The sequence below is a fragment of the Vulpes lagopus genome, chromosome 17 (assembly GCF_018345385.1).
Source record: "Vulpes lagopus strain Blue_001 chromosome 17, ASM1834538v1, whole genome shotgun sequence".
NCBI classification, from domain to species: domain Eukaryota; kingdom Metazoa; phylum Chordata; class Mammalia; order Carnivora; family Canidae; genus Vulpes; species Vulpes lagopus.
In genome coordinates this window covers 39,546,588-39,564,188 of record NC_054840.1, presented here as the reverse complement: position 1 = coordinate 39,564,188, position 17,601 = coordinate 39,546,588, and the positions used below count along the sequence as shown (strand labels likewise).

Here is a 17,601-nt window from a genome sequence, read left to right as displayed (position 1 = left end):
AAAGAGGCAATCCATAAGCCCATGTAGGTGCTGGAGAACCCAGCCTCAGAGCGCAAAGAGGAAGCCATGACTCCTGCCCACATCTCTCACTCTGGGTGGTCACTCAGGCCCAATAGCCTAAACAGCAGCTACACAATGACCAAGAACTGGACAAAGGTCCCTGGGTCCAGTCTTAGTTTTCACTGGGGAGGAAGAGAAGAACCAGCTGGAAGGTCCTAGAGAAGCCCCAAGGCTCTGACATACGGCCAGCCCACAGACTCCCCCCATTGCCCATCAAACAGGTGGCATTAGCACTCCCTCCTCCCTCCTACCACACCAGCCTCCCCATTGGGCAACTTTTCTTCTTTAAAATTTCCTCTTTAAAAGTTCCTGAATGTTAAGTCTAACAGACAGGAAGGAGCGGTAAGCAAGAGAAGGGGAAGGATGTGATAGGAGAGGCCCCATCCTCATACTCTCCTAGAGAGCTGTTCCTCACTCCCACAGAACCATGCACGGCCCTGAGCAGCTGTTTGCCTCAGCTAACCAATGCTCAGCCCCATCCAGTGGGGGCTCTTGTGCATGTATGGTTGCACGAGTTTTAAAGTACGTGTACACACACAACACACAGGCTTAATCACATGAACACACACATAGGGACACACACAGGTTCTCACACACACCCAGGCTCACACACACAGGTACAGCAACAACTTCCAGGTGAGTGATGGCAGAGATGGTGGCAGTCAGAGTAACCAGCTTACTCACCTGCTGGCAAAGCTCCAGACCAGGTTCCTAGACAGTGACTTTCTTCCTCTAAAAAAAAAATATATATATATAGGGGCAGCCCAGGTGGCTCAGTGGTTTGGCGCCGCCTTCAGCCCAGGATGTGATCCTGGGAACCGCGGATCGAGTCTCACTTCGGGCTCCCTGCATGGAGCCTGCTTCTCCCTCTGCCTGTGTCTCTGCCTCTCTCTCTGTGTCTCTCATGAATAAATAAATAAAACCCTTTAAAAAGTAAAATAAAATAATAACTCATTTATAATTAGTATCATTTTGTCAAAAATACTTCTGAAGAAAACAAAATATGTCAATCTAAGCCTACAGCTACTAAATTTAAGTAATATCCATCTATGTAACAACTAAAAATTTTTTTGTTTCAAGTTCTTATTTAAATTTCAGTTATTTAACATATAGTGTAATATTAGTTTCAGGAGTAGATTTCAGTGACTCATCACTTACATATAACACCCAGTGCTCATCACAACAGGTGCCCTCCATAATCCGCATCGCTCATCTAGCCCATCCCTCCTCCACCCCCTTCCAGCAACCCTCAGTGAGTTCTCTATAGTTAAGAGTCTGTTTTATGGTTTGCCTCTCTCTCTTTCTCCCCCTCTGCTCATCTCTTTTGTTTCTTAAATTCCACATATGAGTGAAATCACATGGTATTTGTTTTTCTCTGACTGACTTACTTCGCTTGGCGTAATTCCCTCTAGCTCTATCCACATCATTGTAAATGGCAATATTTCATTATTTTGATGAGTAATCTTTTGTATATATATCATATTTTCTTTATCCATTCATCAGTCGATGGACACTTGGGTTCTTTCCATAGTTCAGCTATTGTTGATAAAGCTGCTGTAAACATTGACACACTGATGTGTAAACACCCTTCAAATCCGTATTTTTGTAAACTTTGGGTAAATACCTAGTACTACAATTACTGGGTTGTAGGGTAGCTCTGCTTTTAAGTTTTTGAGGAATCTCCACACTGTTTTCCAGAGCGGCTCCACCAGTTTGCATTCCCACCAACAGTGCAAGAGGGTTCCCCTTTCTCCACATCCTCATCAACAGCTGTTGTTTCTTCTGTTGTTAATTTTAGCCATTCTGACAGGTGTGAGGTGATATCTCATTGTGGTTTTGATTTGTATTTCCCTGATGATGAGTGATGTTCAGTACCCTTTCATGTGTCTGTTAGCCATCTGGATGTCTCCTTTGGGAAAATGGCTGTTCATTTCTGCTGCCCACTTCTTAACTGGATTATTTGGGTTTGGGGTGTTAAGTTTGATAAGTTCTTCATAGATTTTGGATACTGATCCTTCATCAGATATGCCATTTTCAAGTATCTCCCTCCATTCTACAGGTTGCCTTTTAATTTTGTTGTTTCCTTTGCTGTGCAGAAGCATTTTATCTTGATGAGGTCCCAATAATTCATTTTTGCTTTTGTTTCCCCTGCACCCATTGACATGTCTAATAAGAAATTGCTCTAGCCAAGGTCAAAGAGATTGCTGCCTGTGTTCTCCTCTAGGATTTTGAGGGACTCCTGCCTCACATTTAAGTCTTTCATCCATTTAGAATTATTCTTTGTGTGGTGTAAGAAAGTGGTCCAGTTCCATTCTTCTGCATGTGCTGTCTAGTTTTCCCAACAACATTTGTTGAAGAGACTGTCTTTCTTCCAATGGATAGTCTTTCCTCCTTTATCAAATATTAGTTGACCATATAGTTGTGTGTCCATTTCTGGGTTCTCTATTCTGTTCCCTTGATCTATGTGTCTGTTTTTGTGCCTGTACCATACTGTTTTGATGACTACAGCTTTGTAATATAGCTTAAAGTCCAGAATCATGATGTCTCCAGCTTTGCTTTGCTTTTTTCAGGATCACTTTGGCTATTCAGGATCTTTTGTGTTTCCATACAAATTTTTGGATTGTTTGTCCTAGTTCTGTAAAAAGTGCTGGTGGTATCTTGATAGGGATTGAATTAAATGTGATTTAGGTAGTATAGATATTATAATGATATTTGTTCTTCCAAACCATGAGCATGGAATGTATTTCTAGTTCCTTGTGTTCTCTTCAATTTCTTTCATCAGTGTTATACAGTTTTCAGAGTTTAGATTTTTTAACTCTGGTTAGGTTTATTCCTAGGTATCTAATGGTTTTGGTGCAATGGTAAATGGGATCAATTCCTTGATTTCTCTTTCTGCTACTTAAAATATTGGTGCATAGAAATGCAACAGCTTTCTTACATTGATTTTGTATCCTGTGACTTTATTGAATTTGTGTATCAGTTCTAGCAAATTTTTGGTGGAGTCTTTTAGGTTTTCTACACCGAGTATCACGTCATCTGTGAGTAGTGAAAGTTTGACTTCTTCCTTGCCAATTTGGATGCCTTTTGTTTCTTTTTAGTTGTCTGATTGTTAAAACTAGGACTTCAAGTACCATGTTAAATAGTAATGATGAGAGTAGATATCCCTGTCTTGTTCCTGATCAGAGAGGAAAAGCTCTCATTGAGGATGATATCAGCTGTGGGTGTTTTGTATATGGCCTTCATGATGTTGAGGGATGGTCCCTCTATCTCTACTTTGTTGAGGGTTTTTATCAAGAATGGGTATTATACTTTGCCAAATGCTTTTTCTGCATCTATTGAGAGGATCATATGGTTCTTATCCTTTCTTCTTAATGTGGTGTATCACACTGATTGATTTGCAAATATTAAACTGCACTTGCAGCCCAGGAATAAATCCCACTAGATCGTGGTGGATGATTCTTTTAATGTACTGTTGGATTCGATTTGCCAGTATTTTGATGAGAATTTTTGCATCCATGTTCATTAGGGATATTAGCCTGTAATTCTCCTTTTTAGTGGGGTCTTTATTGGGTTTTGGAATCAAGTAAATGCTAGCCTTGTAGAATGAGTTTGGAAGTTTTTCTTCCATTTCTATGTTTTTGGAACATTTTGAGAAAAATAGGTATTAACTCTTCTTTAAATGTTTGGTGGAATTCTCCTGGGAAGCCATTTGGCCCTGGACTTTTGTTTGTTGAGAGATTTTCTTATTACTGATTCCACTTCTTTGCTGATTATGCAGCTATTCAAATGTTCTATTTCCTCCTGTTTCAGTTTTGGTAGTTTATATGTTTCTAGGAATTTATCCATTTCTTCCAGATTGCCCAATTTGTTGGCATACAATTTTTCATAATATTCTCTTATAATTATTTGTATTTCTGTGGTGTTGGTTGTGATTTCTTCTCTCTCGTTTGTGATCTTATTTATTTAGATCCTTTCTCTTTTTGATGAATCTGGCTATGGATTTATTAATTTTATTAATTCTTTCAAAGAACCAGATCCCAGTTTTATTGATTTGTTCTACTGGGTTTTTTGTTTGTTTGTGTCTGTATCCTTTATTTATTTCTGCTCTAATCATTATTATTTCCCTTTTTCTATTGACTCTAGGTTTCATTTGCTATTCCTTTTCTAGCTCCTTTAAATGTAAGGTTAGGTTGTATACTCGAGATTTTTCTTGCTTCTTGAGTAAGGCCTGTATTGCTATGAATTTCCCTCTTATGACCACTTTTGCTATATCCCAAAGGTTTGAGCATTTTGTATTAATTTTCATTCGTTTCCGTGGTTTGTTTGGTTTTTTTTACTTTTTTTTTTAATTTCCTGATCAACCTATTCATTCTTTTTTTTAAGATTTTTTTTTATTTATTTGAGAGCAAGAGAGAGAGCATAAATAAGCAGGAGGGGCAGAGGGAGGAGAAGCCGGTTCCCCACTGAGGAGGGAGCCTAACACAGGACTCGATCCCAGGATCCTGAGATCATGACCTGAGCTGAAGTCAGATGCTTAACTGACTAAGCCACCCAGCCCACTCCTTATTCATTCTTTAGTAGTATGTTCTCTAACTTCATGTATGATCTTCACAAATTTTTTCTTGTGTTTGACTCCATGTTTCATAGCATTGTGCTTAGAAAATATGCATGGTATGATCTCAATCTTTTTGTACTTGTTGAGATGTGACTTTCATCTCATTTCAGTATGTGATTTATTCTGGAGAATTTCCCATGTGCACTTGAAAAGGGTGTGTATTCTGCTGCTTTAGGATGAAATGTTTTGAATATATCTGTGTAGTCCATCTGGTCCAGTGTATCATTCAAAGCCATTGTTTCTTTGTTGATTTTCTCCTTAGATTATCTGTCCATTGCTATGAGTGGAGTGTTAAAGTCCCCTACTATTATTGAATTATTATCAATGAGTTCCTTTATGTTTGTTATTGTTTTACATATTTGGCTGTTCCCAAGTTAGGTACATAAATATTTACAATTGTTAGATCTTCTTGTTGGAAAGTCTTATTATGATATAGTGTCCTTCTTCATCTCTTGTTACAGTCTCTGGTTTAAAATCTAGTTCATCTGATATATGTATGGCTATTCTGGCTTTCTTTTGACATTTATTAGTATGATAGATGGTCCTCCATCCTCTCACTTTCAATCTACAGGTGTCTTTAGGTCTAAAATGAGTCTCTTGTAGGCACAGACAGTGATTTTCTGTCCAACATTTATAACATGTCTTCTAGGGTTTGTCACCAAGATTCAATAGCCATAGGGACTAGAGGACCATAAATATTTAACAATGGGATCTCATGGTGGGAAAAGGGCAGGGAAAAGACCCTGGTTTATAGTATTTATCAATTTCTGTGGTATAAATACTCCCCTGAGGTCCATTTCAAGCTACCAACATGGCATTGCTGAAAGCCAGATTGAGAGAAACAGGAGCACGGTCAGCTCTGGTGAGCCCCATCAGCCATTCAGCTGCTAGGGAAGCACCAGTGTGAATCATAGGAGCAGCTTTCCTTCCCAGTCAAAGACCACAACACCAAACCCCAAGAAGAAACAGGACCAAAACATTTCCAAACTACAGGCCAAAGTTTATTTGTTCAATTGACAATATTTCCTCAAAGGAACTAAAATTATGGAGAAATATTAAGGGAAAATAAAATATCATTCTGACATTTGGCAACATGTACAGTTAACAAATGTAGGACATTTTTCTGTCCAGAAACTGACAGAAAAAAATATTACTGGGCAAACTCCAGCAACCATCATTTTTTAAAAGATTTTTTATTTATTTATTCATGAGAGACAGAGAGAGAGACAGGCAGAGACACAGGCAGAGGGAGATGCAGGCTCCATGCAGGAAGCCCGACACGAGACTCGATCCCAGGTCTCCAGGATCAGGCCCCGGGCTGAAGGTGGCGCTAAACCGCTGAGCCACCCGGGCTGCCCAGCCATCATTTTTTTAATAGAATTTTTGTTTGGTTTGTTCAGGTTTGGTTTAAAATAACTTCAAACAGTGTTATAGCACATGAAGTCAGAAAAGAAGGAGAACTTACTGGAAATACCCCAATCTAAGTGAGGCCAGTGTGGAAGGATCCTCTGCCTTATGTGTGTAGTTTTGCTTGAGGAATAAAGGGTCATCAGAAGCTTTGGGAATGACCACCTGGAGTGAGCAGACACCCACCTTCCTGAGAAACTGCCAAGTCCTTCTGCAAGGACAGTTCTGTGCCATTATTCTGCAAAATCCTCATCAAACAACTTCTTTCCATTCCTCTGCTTTAGCTCAGTTGCTTGCCTCTCTCATTTTTATTAGGTTTTCTGAATGCAAACCTGAGATGACTCCCAATGCAAACAGAGAAGCTTCTGTTACAGTCCATTTGAGAAACTGCCCACTGGAATAGAGAAAGAGAAAACACATTTTCGTATTTATCCAAAAGTAATGGAGCCTCAAACAATAAGTTAAGATTATAATATTCTTGAGGGAGACAAAATTCTCAATTCCAATATAAACTGTACAATTGGTTATCTCTATACCATTAAGGAAGTGTCCCAGCCGAATGAACTAAATACACTCCGGATGACCGAGATCCTTTACAGAATAGCAATCAGAACAAAGGCAAAAGAGATAAAAATAGAACACCTCCCCCTGACAGCAACCCCAAGCAGAAAGCTATAAACCTATTAGGAGTGTGGGTTTAACATCTTATCCTCAGGAGTTTATTAATGAAGTCGTGTGACTATGAGAGCCTGGATTTATGAGGCTTCATGACTCCTACCTAGCCACCGAGACTCAGAAAGGTGAACTTTCAGCCACATTATCACTGCAGGTGTGTGCAGGAGTAAGGACCAAACCCTTGTCCTCCTGGCTTCACGATAAATTCTCCCCCTACCAAAGTAGGAGGGTGTGGGGAGGCCACATAACTAAAGCATTCTTTCCACAGCACCTCTTTAAAAAATAAAATTCCCCTTGTGTCTTTGAAAGATACGAGCATTCCATTTTGTGCCCTCTCTAGAAACTTATATGTTGAGTGAACTGCGGTGCACCTGTTCTTTGGGGTAACTGGGAGAAGAGAGGTAGAGGAAGATGCTGCCTTGTGTTCACTAGAAGGCTGAGGCATGAGGGTCCCGGAGTTGACTCTTTCTTCAAACATCTCAGAGTCTGAGATCCTAGGCAAGTTACTTAACCTCTCTGAATCTCAGTCGTCCTCATCTAAAAAATGGGGATGGTGATAATAAGTATCATTGCATGTAATAGGCATCACCCCGTTAAAAGTGTTTAATGAGATAAACCAGGCACGCAATAAAGACTTGGAGGTTGTTGTCAGCTATCATTTCTGCTATTCGTTGATCCTAAAATGCACATTTCCCCACATTTTAACATTTCTTCAGTTCATCTGGCAGTCTACAGCATCCTAGCATTGTGTCAAATTTTAATGGCACATCTTACAATCAATGGAGTCTTGCTTTGATGAAATATGGCGTTGTAATTATCAGTACCGTTATCACCAGAGATTTGACCATAAAATAATAATGAGACTGCTTCCACGAGCTGTGGACAATAAGCAGCCTTATTATTTTATAATAGCACGGCAGATTTCCCAGCTAGAAGACTCTCCTGGGGGCCGCTGTACAATGGCTAAGATGGATGAATGTTGCCTTCGAGCAGTAACAGACTTTCAATAGATCTGTCTGACTTTAAGCAAGCCCAAGATATGAAAATCCACATTTCCATTGAAAAACTAATTAGAAGGTAATACTGTAAAATAGAAGTATACTAAAAGCACCCATTGGGCAGTGTTTCTCAGCCTTTTTTTCCCAAACCCCCAATGAGCCTTTTAAGGCTTTTTTTTTTTTTTTTTTTGAGAGGGAGAGAGAGAGAGAGAGAGAATGAGAGAACAAGCCAAGGGAGAAGCACACTCCCCACTGAGCAGGGAACCCACAGCGGGACTCGATCCCAGGACCTGACCCAAAAGCAGACATTTAACTGACTGAGGTACCCCTTTTAAGTCATATTAAGACATTTTTGTCCATATATCTCCCCCAGTGAAATTTTAATGTTAAGGACACACTGTATATCTATGTATGATTTATATGTATATCCATGTTTTACACATTAAAAGCTATATAAACAATGTATAAAGGAATATGATTTTTATGCTCTCTTGAGTACAATATTGCCCCTTTGAGAATGCATGCTTTAGAGACAGATCTTAAAGGACATTTGAAATTCCATATGATGGGAAATTTTTACTCACACTCAATGTTTCAATGATGTGTCAGCTACAGAAAAGAAGAAACACAAGGTAGCCTGTTTGATAAAATGTCCACAGGGGAGTGTCTGGAGTGTCTACTCCATCTTCATTACAGGCCAATGTCTCTCTAGATGTTTTTCAGACCTCGTTACCCAAGCTACACACCAGGCAGGTGGCACACATATGAGCCATATTGACTTGATAATTGAAGAAAACTTGCCTCCAAGTTAAGTAGATTTTTTTTAAATGTGAGTGTTTATCTTTCCCATGACTAATAGGCATGGATGGTAAGTAGTTGGTTCAAATAACAGTTACTGGAATTATTTCTACAATAGCTCTCAGTATTTTTTTTCCTATCCCACACTGTTATTTCCCTAGTAGCTGAAATCAGCACGCTGGTCAATAATTTTCCTGGATATCTTCTACAGGTTAGCCCCAAGGGCAGGATTCTCTGCATTGCCAATCGCCTTGCCCCTGGGCCGGCTGAAGTTTCCTGAACCCCAGAAGAAGGACACCTGATGTGGCACCAAATAACTACTTTCTGCTTCCCATTTCCTGATTCCCACTGCCTGTTTCCCACTTCCTGCTTCCTGCCTCCTATTTCCTGCTTCCTGTTTTAGTTTTGGCCCAAAGTCTAAAGCAGCAAGAGTGATGGACTCCTGGCACCTCTGCCTCAGAGTAGATGGGAAACCCAAGCAGAGGCTTGGACAGAAGTTGGACAGGTTCACAGAAAATGAGTTCTGCAGAGCTGGAAATCTTTACCCAGAGGGAGGGGAAAATAGAGGCTAAAGGAAGGTCAATTAGGGGAGCTCCAGGTTCTGTGATGACAACAAAGTGAGGGAGCCCATGAGGGAAAGCCAGCAAGGAAGCAGCCAGCTCACAGGACAGAACTCAAGAAAACAGTGGACTCTTGTTCTGGGCCACAGCAGAGGGAGCCCAGCTGCCTAGCTCAACTTGGGGACACATGTGCCAAAGCCTGGAAGCAGCAGCAATGGACCACAAGTGATCCTGACCCCCGTCCAGGGGCCACTCAGGAATAGGCTGGGAGGTTCTTTTGAGGACTGCTCCAACCCAGGGTGAGATTTCAGAGGGACCTGAGGCTGGGCTCTGAGCAGCACCCATACCCTCACGCCACTGCCCAGAAGATAGGTTGTTCAGTCTGCTAATTTCTGTTTAAAGAGGCCAAGGCCTTCAACTCCACAAATGAGATTGTTTGCCTAAAATATGGACGGAAGGAAGGAAGGAAGGAAGGAAGGAAGGAAGGAAGGAAGGAAGGAAGGAAGGAAGGAAGGAAGGGAGGAAGGAAATGGAAGGAAGAAGGAGAAGAACCTGTAAGATTTTCCCCCTCAGTTAGAGCTCCATGCTCAATATGAATAGAGTTGGGGTATTCAGTGTGACCATCAGCCCCTTCTCACTGAGCCTCAGGAAAACAAGGACCTGGTAAGAGCCATCTCTCCTCCCGGAGTCTAGGATCCTCTTGCCCCTTGGGGCCACAGTGTTTGTTCTGCTACGGATCCCATCCCTGGCTGCCTCTAAGCCTCTCTCAGGGCTCCTCTCTTCCCATGCAGTGGCCTGTTGGAGCCCCTGATCAGTGAGCCAGCTTGGGGGCCCCAGGAATGAGAACTGTAGAGGCTCCAGGAAAATGCATCGTCTTCATTTCTGGATATAGAGGCCTAGGCCTAGTACCCTTGACCCCAATTTTTCCATCTAACCATAAACCAGTGATGGCACTCTCTTCTTATTTGGATAAGTGGAGGAGACCAGGGATGAGGAGGATTGGCAGGGGAAAAGAGGGCCTCGCTGAGGAGATGAAGGGCAGAGCGACAAGAAAAAAGACATGCTCTTTAGGTGAACACCAAATGGGCACAGAGTTCTGGCCTACACTATGTGCTTAGCCAGTATTCTGACCCTCTTCACAGAAAGGACAAGCCAATGTGTCATCGGCTTGATGAGACACTGTGTACAAGTAGCTGGGAGATTTTCATTCACTGTGAGCATGATAAACCAATGTGTGAAGCAGTATCATGTCCAAACCCAGTTCCAGTCTACACTCTTGAAGGTGCTCATCAGCAAACTGGAGAGGTCCAAGGAGACACAACCACCATGGTCAGAGGACTCAGGGTGTGTCACCCAGGAAAGAACAAGGGTGTATACCCTGAAAAAGGCAATACTTAAAAGGGTCTAGAAACCTACAAGTTTCTGACAAAGAGAAAGAACACAGTCACTCAGCTCCCCAAAACAGGCAAAGAAATTAGACCAAGAGCATAGGGAAGCAAATACTAGCTAAAAGCAAAGGGATTTGTGCAACAGTTAGACGTCTGACAACTACTATATAGCAGGAAAAAGGCATGGTGTTTGGACTCATTCCTCCTCTGCCATGTACTTGTGGTGAGGCCTTGAGCAAGGTAGCTAGTTTCTGTAAGCCTCGGTTTTATTGTCTCCAAATTGAGAGACATAACAATGTCTTCAAAGTTTGCTGTGAAGGTTAAAATTAAATAGTAGATATAAAACAGCACAGACAGTAAAGTACCCCAAAACATTAGCTCTGATCATTTTAGCATCCTGGAGTGCTTATGACATAGTCATCTATTATGTAAAGGGGTGCTGTTATAAGTCAAGTTGTGTCTCCTTGAAAAGGCATGTTGGAGCCTCCGCTATCTCAGGGTAGGACTTTATTTGGAGACAGGGTCTTTACAGAAGTAATCCAGTTAAACTAAGGTCATAAGGGTGGGCCCCAATCCAATAAAACTTATTGGACATGGACACACATTAATGGAAGATGGGCATGCAGAGACGCAGGGAGAAGATGGCCTTTGACCTGCCAAGAAGAGCAGCCTGGAGCAGACTCTCCCTTCCAGCCACAGAAGGGACCAACCCTGCTGACAGCTTAATCTTGGACTCCTTGTCTCCAGAACTGGGAGATAGTAAATTTCCATGGTTTAAGTCTGTGGTCCTTTGTTATGGGGGCCCCAGCAAACTGAAACAGATCCCCACTCATCAAACATGGGGGTTAAGGGTGGACATGACTGGATTACCATCTAATAAGTACAGACTCCTGCCCCCCCCCCCGCCCCCCAGATACTCTGATTCAATTCAGTCGAGCCAGGCCCTCAAATCTGTATTTTGCAAAACAGCCCCCAGGGTGCAGCAAGTGGATGCTTGTTTAGAGCCTCTGGCTGGACAAGCTTCAAAGTATTCTTCAGCTCTGTTTGCCATCCACGTGAAGCAAAACATGAGAAGGAAAGATGTGCATGCACAGATGTGTATCCATGCCTGTGTCGTTCTAAGCATATGTCCATATTCAGAAAGGGTCCTCGTTTCAAGAGTCCACAAATGTAAATGGGAAAAGGTAAAGAATACAAGTCGAATTGATTTGCCTTTGCCCAAATTGGCTTCCACCCAGACCTAAGTGTCTCCGGCAGCCATCCTGCCCCCACTGCCCTCATCACTCCAGCTGACAGCCTCCGAGCAACGCCCGGCGCAGCTGTCACCCGAGTGGCCTCGGAGGCCCCAGGGCAGCAGGCCGAGAGGAGCAGCTGGGGGCTCGCCTCGAAGGCTCCCCCGCCAGAGCTCTGGGGCTTCTGGGGGGCTCCGGAGCACCAGGGCTGCCCCACAGCGCCCATATAGATCAAAGTGCGGATTCTTACCAAGTCCAGACTTGTACTTGTGATATGCCATACTCCAATTTATAGAGAACCAGCAGCTCAATACAAAGTGAGCATTTTCTGGCATCAGGTTTTATGTAAATATTGGCCAGTTTGGAATATCTTGATATCATTTTCCCACATGAGCTATGTTATCAGGTCTGTGCATAAAAATAGGTGGGGGGTAGCCCAGGTGGCTCAGCGGTTTAGCACCACCTTCAGCCCAGGGCCTGATCCTGGAGACCCTGGATTGAGGCCCACGTCTGGCTCCCTGCATGGAGCCTGCTTCTCCCTCGGCCTGTGTCTCTGCCTCTCTCTCTCTCTCTCTCTCTCTGTTTCTCTTATGAATAAATAAATAAAATCTTAAAAAAAAAAAAAATAGGTGGAGATCCACCTGCCACGTCCAGCCCGGCCCCAGAGCTGTAGGCTAACCTATGTGAGGACACAGGCTAATATGCGGGGACATCTGAGCTCGTGTAAGATAACAGTACTCTTGGAAAGAGCACGAATTTACCTGTTGTACTGTACGGCTGGAGGTTTTTCTGGGATGTATCCTGCATGACCCACCACCCCCACCAGCACCTATGCAGGCAGCCTAAAGAATGTTGTTTGTGAGATTCGCACTGCATAAGTGACCTTGGGAGCCGGTTAATTGACGTTAGCTGATCTCCAGGTCAGATTTTGCCCTTCTGGTCTGGACGCCAAGAGCTGTAAATCTCACCTCGATCCCCTCGGGCCCCAGGCTGGGCTGGCATCTCAGGGTGGAATCCGGGAGGAGAGGCAAACACACATAGCCCAGGCTCCTTGAAGATGGAAAGACATGATAACATAGAAACGGAGCTCGCTCCAAACCGCACGTAGGCAAACAGGTTAACTTCAGACTCTCATTTGCCCTATTAAAAAAGATCCATATGGAGATGGTCAGTTGGAAGGGCCACCTGAGGGGAGGGCACTCCCCCCAGACCTCTCAATGGAGACTCCAGCTGCCTGTCTCCACAGGGTTGCCCCAGCTGATGAGGTTGGATGCCATCAGCACCTGGTCTGCTGGAATGCAGGCTTATTCTTCTTTACTGCTTGCCCTCATCTATGTGGAAAAGATTTCCCTTTTCTTCTGTTTCTAGATTAGATTTTTATAATATCAATAAAGTGTTTTCCCCCTTCAAAACTGTACGACTGCCATGAATCTTTTCTTCTGTGTAATATCATCTAATTTCTTTTTTTTTTTTTTTTTTTTAGAGATTTTAGTTATTTATTCATGAGAGACAGGGAGAGGCAGAGACACAGGCAGAGGGAGAAGCAGGCTCCCTGCAGGGAGTCTGATGCAGGGCTCGATCCCAGGACCCCGGGATCATGCCCTGAGCTGGAGGCAGACGCTCAACCACTGAGCCACTCAAGTGCCCCAATATCTTCTAATTTCATTTAACTTAAATAAAGCAGACTGAAAAAGTTTTATCAGCCTGAAAGTTATATCATCCCCCTAATTCAGCTCCAGTTTTTTTCCCCTGTGTAATAGTTACCTATAGCTGCATAACAAATTACCTCCAAATTTAGTGGCTTAAATCAAAAAACATTTATTATCTCACCAACTCTGTGGGTAGGAATCCAAGGTGGCTCAGCTTAGTGTCTGAGGCTCAGAGTCTCTCAGGAGGTTACAGACAAACTGTTGGACAGGGCTGGGTCTCATCTGAGGTGGGGGCCATAAATTAGCTTCCAGTTCACTCATGTGGTTGTTGACAGGGCCCAGTCTTTTGCCCATGGGGCTCCTCACAGGACTGCTTCACAGGCTGGCTTTCTCAAGGTAACTAAACTAGGGGAGCAAGAAAGAGAGACAGGAGTCATGGTTTTTTTATGACTTAATCTCAGGAACAACATCCTTCACTTCCACCATACTCCATCCAATAGAAGCCAGTCATTAGATCCAGCCCACAGTCAAGGAAAGTGTCTTATACGAGGACATGATAGCAAGGAGGAGGGGATGGGGACCCAATTCTGACTCAAAGAAGAATTTCAACACAGCCCCTCGGATACCTTCTTCCTACACTCTACTGGTAAACTGTTCTTTACAGCTCATTTCATCATATCACAGAGAGGAAAGATGGTGCTCCCTGGAAGGATCTACCTATGTCATGTTTCTATACACATACAAAATAAAGTCTTAAAAATAAATAACGGAAAATCCTAAAGTGCTCCATTATCAAAATATTTACTAAGCAGCAAATCTCTCTGCTTTGACTTCTTTTTCCTGCACTCTATAGGGTTGACAAATTTACTGCAAGGATCAGACAGTAAATATTTTGGGCTTAGAAGGCCTTATGACCTCTGTCACAACTACTCAACCTTGCCTTCATAGCACAAAGCATATTGGGCAATATGTAAGCAAACAGGCATGGCTGTGTTCCAGTAAAACTTTATTTATACAACAGACATCAGGCAAAATTTTACTCACAGCTTGTAGTTCGACAACTGTGCAGCAGGAAATAGCCTGTATTCTATTTGAGAATAAAACAGAAATTATCAATAAAAATACAGTAGAACTATGTTACTATTTCTAATAAAAGCATTTAGGTGACACATGTATAAAATGCTTCATCATAAACATATGCAAATAATATTGAGTCCATAGGGACAGTCACTATCCAAGTAGAGAACATATGACCTGTGAACTCTCCTGTCATCTAGAATATTAGAAGTTGTGCAACTGTTGAGTCAATGGGGTGAGAGTGGAAGGCCTGAAAGGAACTGAAATGTTTCTTTTGCCATTCTTATGATGAACTTCCACCTAATCACCTAGGATAGCACTTCCATTCATTTCCTTTGTTTAAAGACACAACAAAAGAACATTGGGCTGACTGTGAAAATCCCATCTGTTGGGAGGATAGAGATAATGTAAATGAAAGGAAAAGCTCATAAAAATAATTTCTGAACCTGAAGTGAAGGTAGAAGAAGAGCCTTCCTCATGACCATTTTTCAAGTCTGAGCATCTGGAAGCCAGAGCCAGACCAGCCATAAGTTCAAGGGAGTTGGATGAAATTTTTTCTCCCATAACTGATCCAAGTTCCTGGAGAAATTCCAATGGGCTTAGCACTCCCAACGCTTACCTTCTATTTCATTGTTGTCACTGCATTTCAGAAATCCCAAGCATCTAAACTCGATGTGTCCCAGGTTCAGAGTTTTGTCCTCCTCAGAGGAGGGCAAGAGTGGGCAAGAGTCAGCAGCACCGCCGGGTATTCCAGGAAGAAGGGAAGCCATCTGCACACCCTTCTTATGCCTTGCACAGCAGTCTGTAAGTCCAACTCATCCGTGGCCCCCTGGGACGGTATGGAGAGTTGTTTGCCATCACCATGCACTGCTATGTATAATTATATGGCATCCTCTCCTCACAGTGATGAAAATTAATTTAAAGAGATTTAATTTTAAAAGGAACATTGATGTGATGTTCATAAATCAATGAGCTAAATATTAGGTCTCCCAAGTGTTATAAAATCAGTTAATGCTCCTTTGTGCAGTGAACATCACTCTTAATCATCAATGCCATTAGATATGACTTCTCTTAAAATGCCTCAGCCAATGCATCTCAACATGCAATGCTCACTTTCTAAGCAATCACATGAAAAAATAAAGAGAGATCAGGAATTTGAAAACTACTGCTGGGCTTTGTGTGTTCTTCCCTAACATTATAGGGGGAAATTATATGTTCAGTGATTCTCAAACTTTAGCTCAAATCAGAATCCCCTGGAAGGCTCATGAAAGCACAGGCTGCTGGGCCCCACCCAAGTTTCCAATTGAGTAGATTTAGGGTGGGGTGAGAACTTGCGCCTCTTCACAGGGTTTCAGGTGATGCAGATGCTTCTGGAACGGGGACCACAGGTGGGGAACAACTCCTCTAGAGAGAGTCTGCCAACTTTCTGAAAGGGCCAAATAGTAAACATTTAGGCTTTGCAGACCAGACTATATCTGTTGCAGCTACTCAACTCTGCCACTGTAGCAGGAAAACAGCCATAGACAATACAGATGAATGCAGGTGGTTTGTTTCAGTGAAACTTTATTTACAAAAACAAATGGTGGGCTGGAGTTGGTCTGTTGGCCACAGTTTGCCCATCCCTGCTCCAGAGTGTGAAGGACTCCCACCACCAGACCTGCTCTAGCTCCCAAGGCACAAGCAATGCCTGAAAGAGATAAAGGGCATACCAAGACACTCTCTCCCCGCCCCATGTTTCTTCCTAAAGGATGTTACCTGCAGAGGAACAGAGAACCAAGAATGACATGACACCTGAATTTTTGTCTTTTAAAATGTGTTCCAAGGAACTCTATGAACTATTTGTTCAGAAACAACCAAGGATATTAACATGGCAAAACTTCAGAAACAGGCATTGTTCAGCATTTCAGTCTGTTTTAGAGGAGAATATTGGAAGCCAACATCTGTTGCTTATCACTATGCACCATTTCAGTCTCCAATAGACTACAAATGAAAGCTCTAAGAAAGCTGAGACCTTCTAGAAAAGTGCCTGGCCTCGGGTAGGCTCTCAAAAATATTTGTTGAATGAAATAAATCCTATGAAATCAATAAACCCCTTCTTAGTCCTGAGATTTCTAAATCAACCCTCAGAGCCTGGTAGCCAACTGTGCCTCCCTCCTCCTGCCCTGACACCCCTGGAATGCTAGGAACAGGACAGGAACTCCAGGAGGGATATGTCTCCCAGGATCACCGCATGAGTAGATGATAAGGACAGGGCTCCTTTCTATCTCTCAGCTACTACAATAGAGGCAGTTTGCTACCTAGAGTCTCAAGGAACCCTTGGTTCTCCCACCATCTCAATGAAAGTTGGAGAAGTTGTAAATAAACCCCAGGGAGTCTGGGATAAAAGCAAAGAGCCTCCGGAAGTGGATGGAGAGAGCCTGTAGTGAACATTGGGTCTGATGTGATGAGAGATATTTTAGTATCAGAAGTAAACAGCAAGGTGGAATAGGGGAAGGGGTGGCAGATGTAGAGGGAGAAAGGGTTGGGGAACAAGACTTCCCACTGTGTAAAGGATCCACTAGAAGCACTACTTTTTTTTATGTGCAATTTGTAAGTGTGCAAGAAGGAAACACTAGACCTCAAGGTCTGAGAATCTTCTGACAAGCAAGAGAATTTATGTAAGATGTATATTCTATATTGGTGAGTCAAACTGATACAAGGCCAGTGAGGTCATTTTGCATTACTACATTTTGCATACTATTAAGTCATTAATAGTAGTTAATACACTATTCTCAGCAAAGGGTAGGTTTAGAATCTGATGCAATTCTTGGTGTTACAGAAGGTATGGGATTAAAGGGCAACAGTCACAATGAATAAACAATGGATAACAGAAGTGTCCCTATCTCTTGACATCAAATCCCAGAAAAACCTGTCAGAGAGGATCAGTAACATTTTATGATGGGTAACAGGGCACAGCCAAACTTAATGTTACTTAAGGTCTTTCCAGTCTGAGTAGTCAATTAATAGGGCTCCTCATTTAGCTTGCTGGGCTGGAAATGTTCTATCCCCTTCACCTTATTTATCAACACCCAGAAAGGTCTTTTAAAACATAGACCTGAATTAAAGTAGTTTGAGACCTAAGGATGTTTCATATTCTCTGAAT

General features: G+C 42.5%; 1 long non-coding RNA gene across 1 annotated transcript; it reads right to left on the bottom strand.

The window, feature by feature from the left end:
• Nucleotides 1–6,066: 6,066 nt before the first annotated feature.
• Nucleotides 6,067–14,471, bottom strand: LOC121477344. The gene is made up of 4 exons (XR_005984216.1): nt 14,427–14,471; nt 13,564–13,787; nt 12,702–12,873; nt 6,067–6,476 (listed from the first exon to the last, which is right to left on the bottom strand). It is a non-coding gene; the product is annotated as an uncharacterized LOC121477344 (long non-coding RNA).
• Between the last annotated feature and the right edge of the window lie 3,130 nt (nt 14,472–17,601).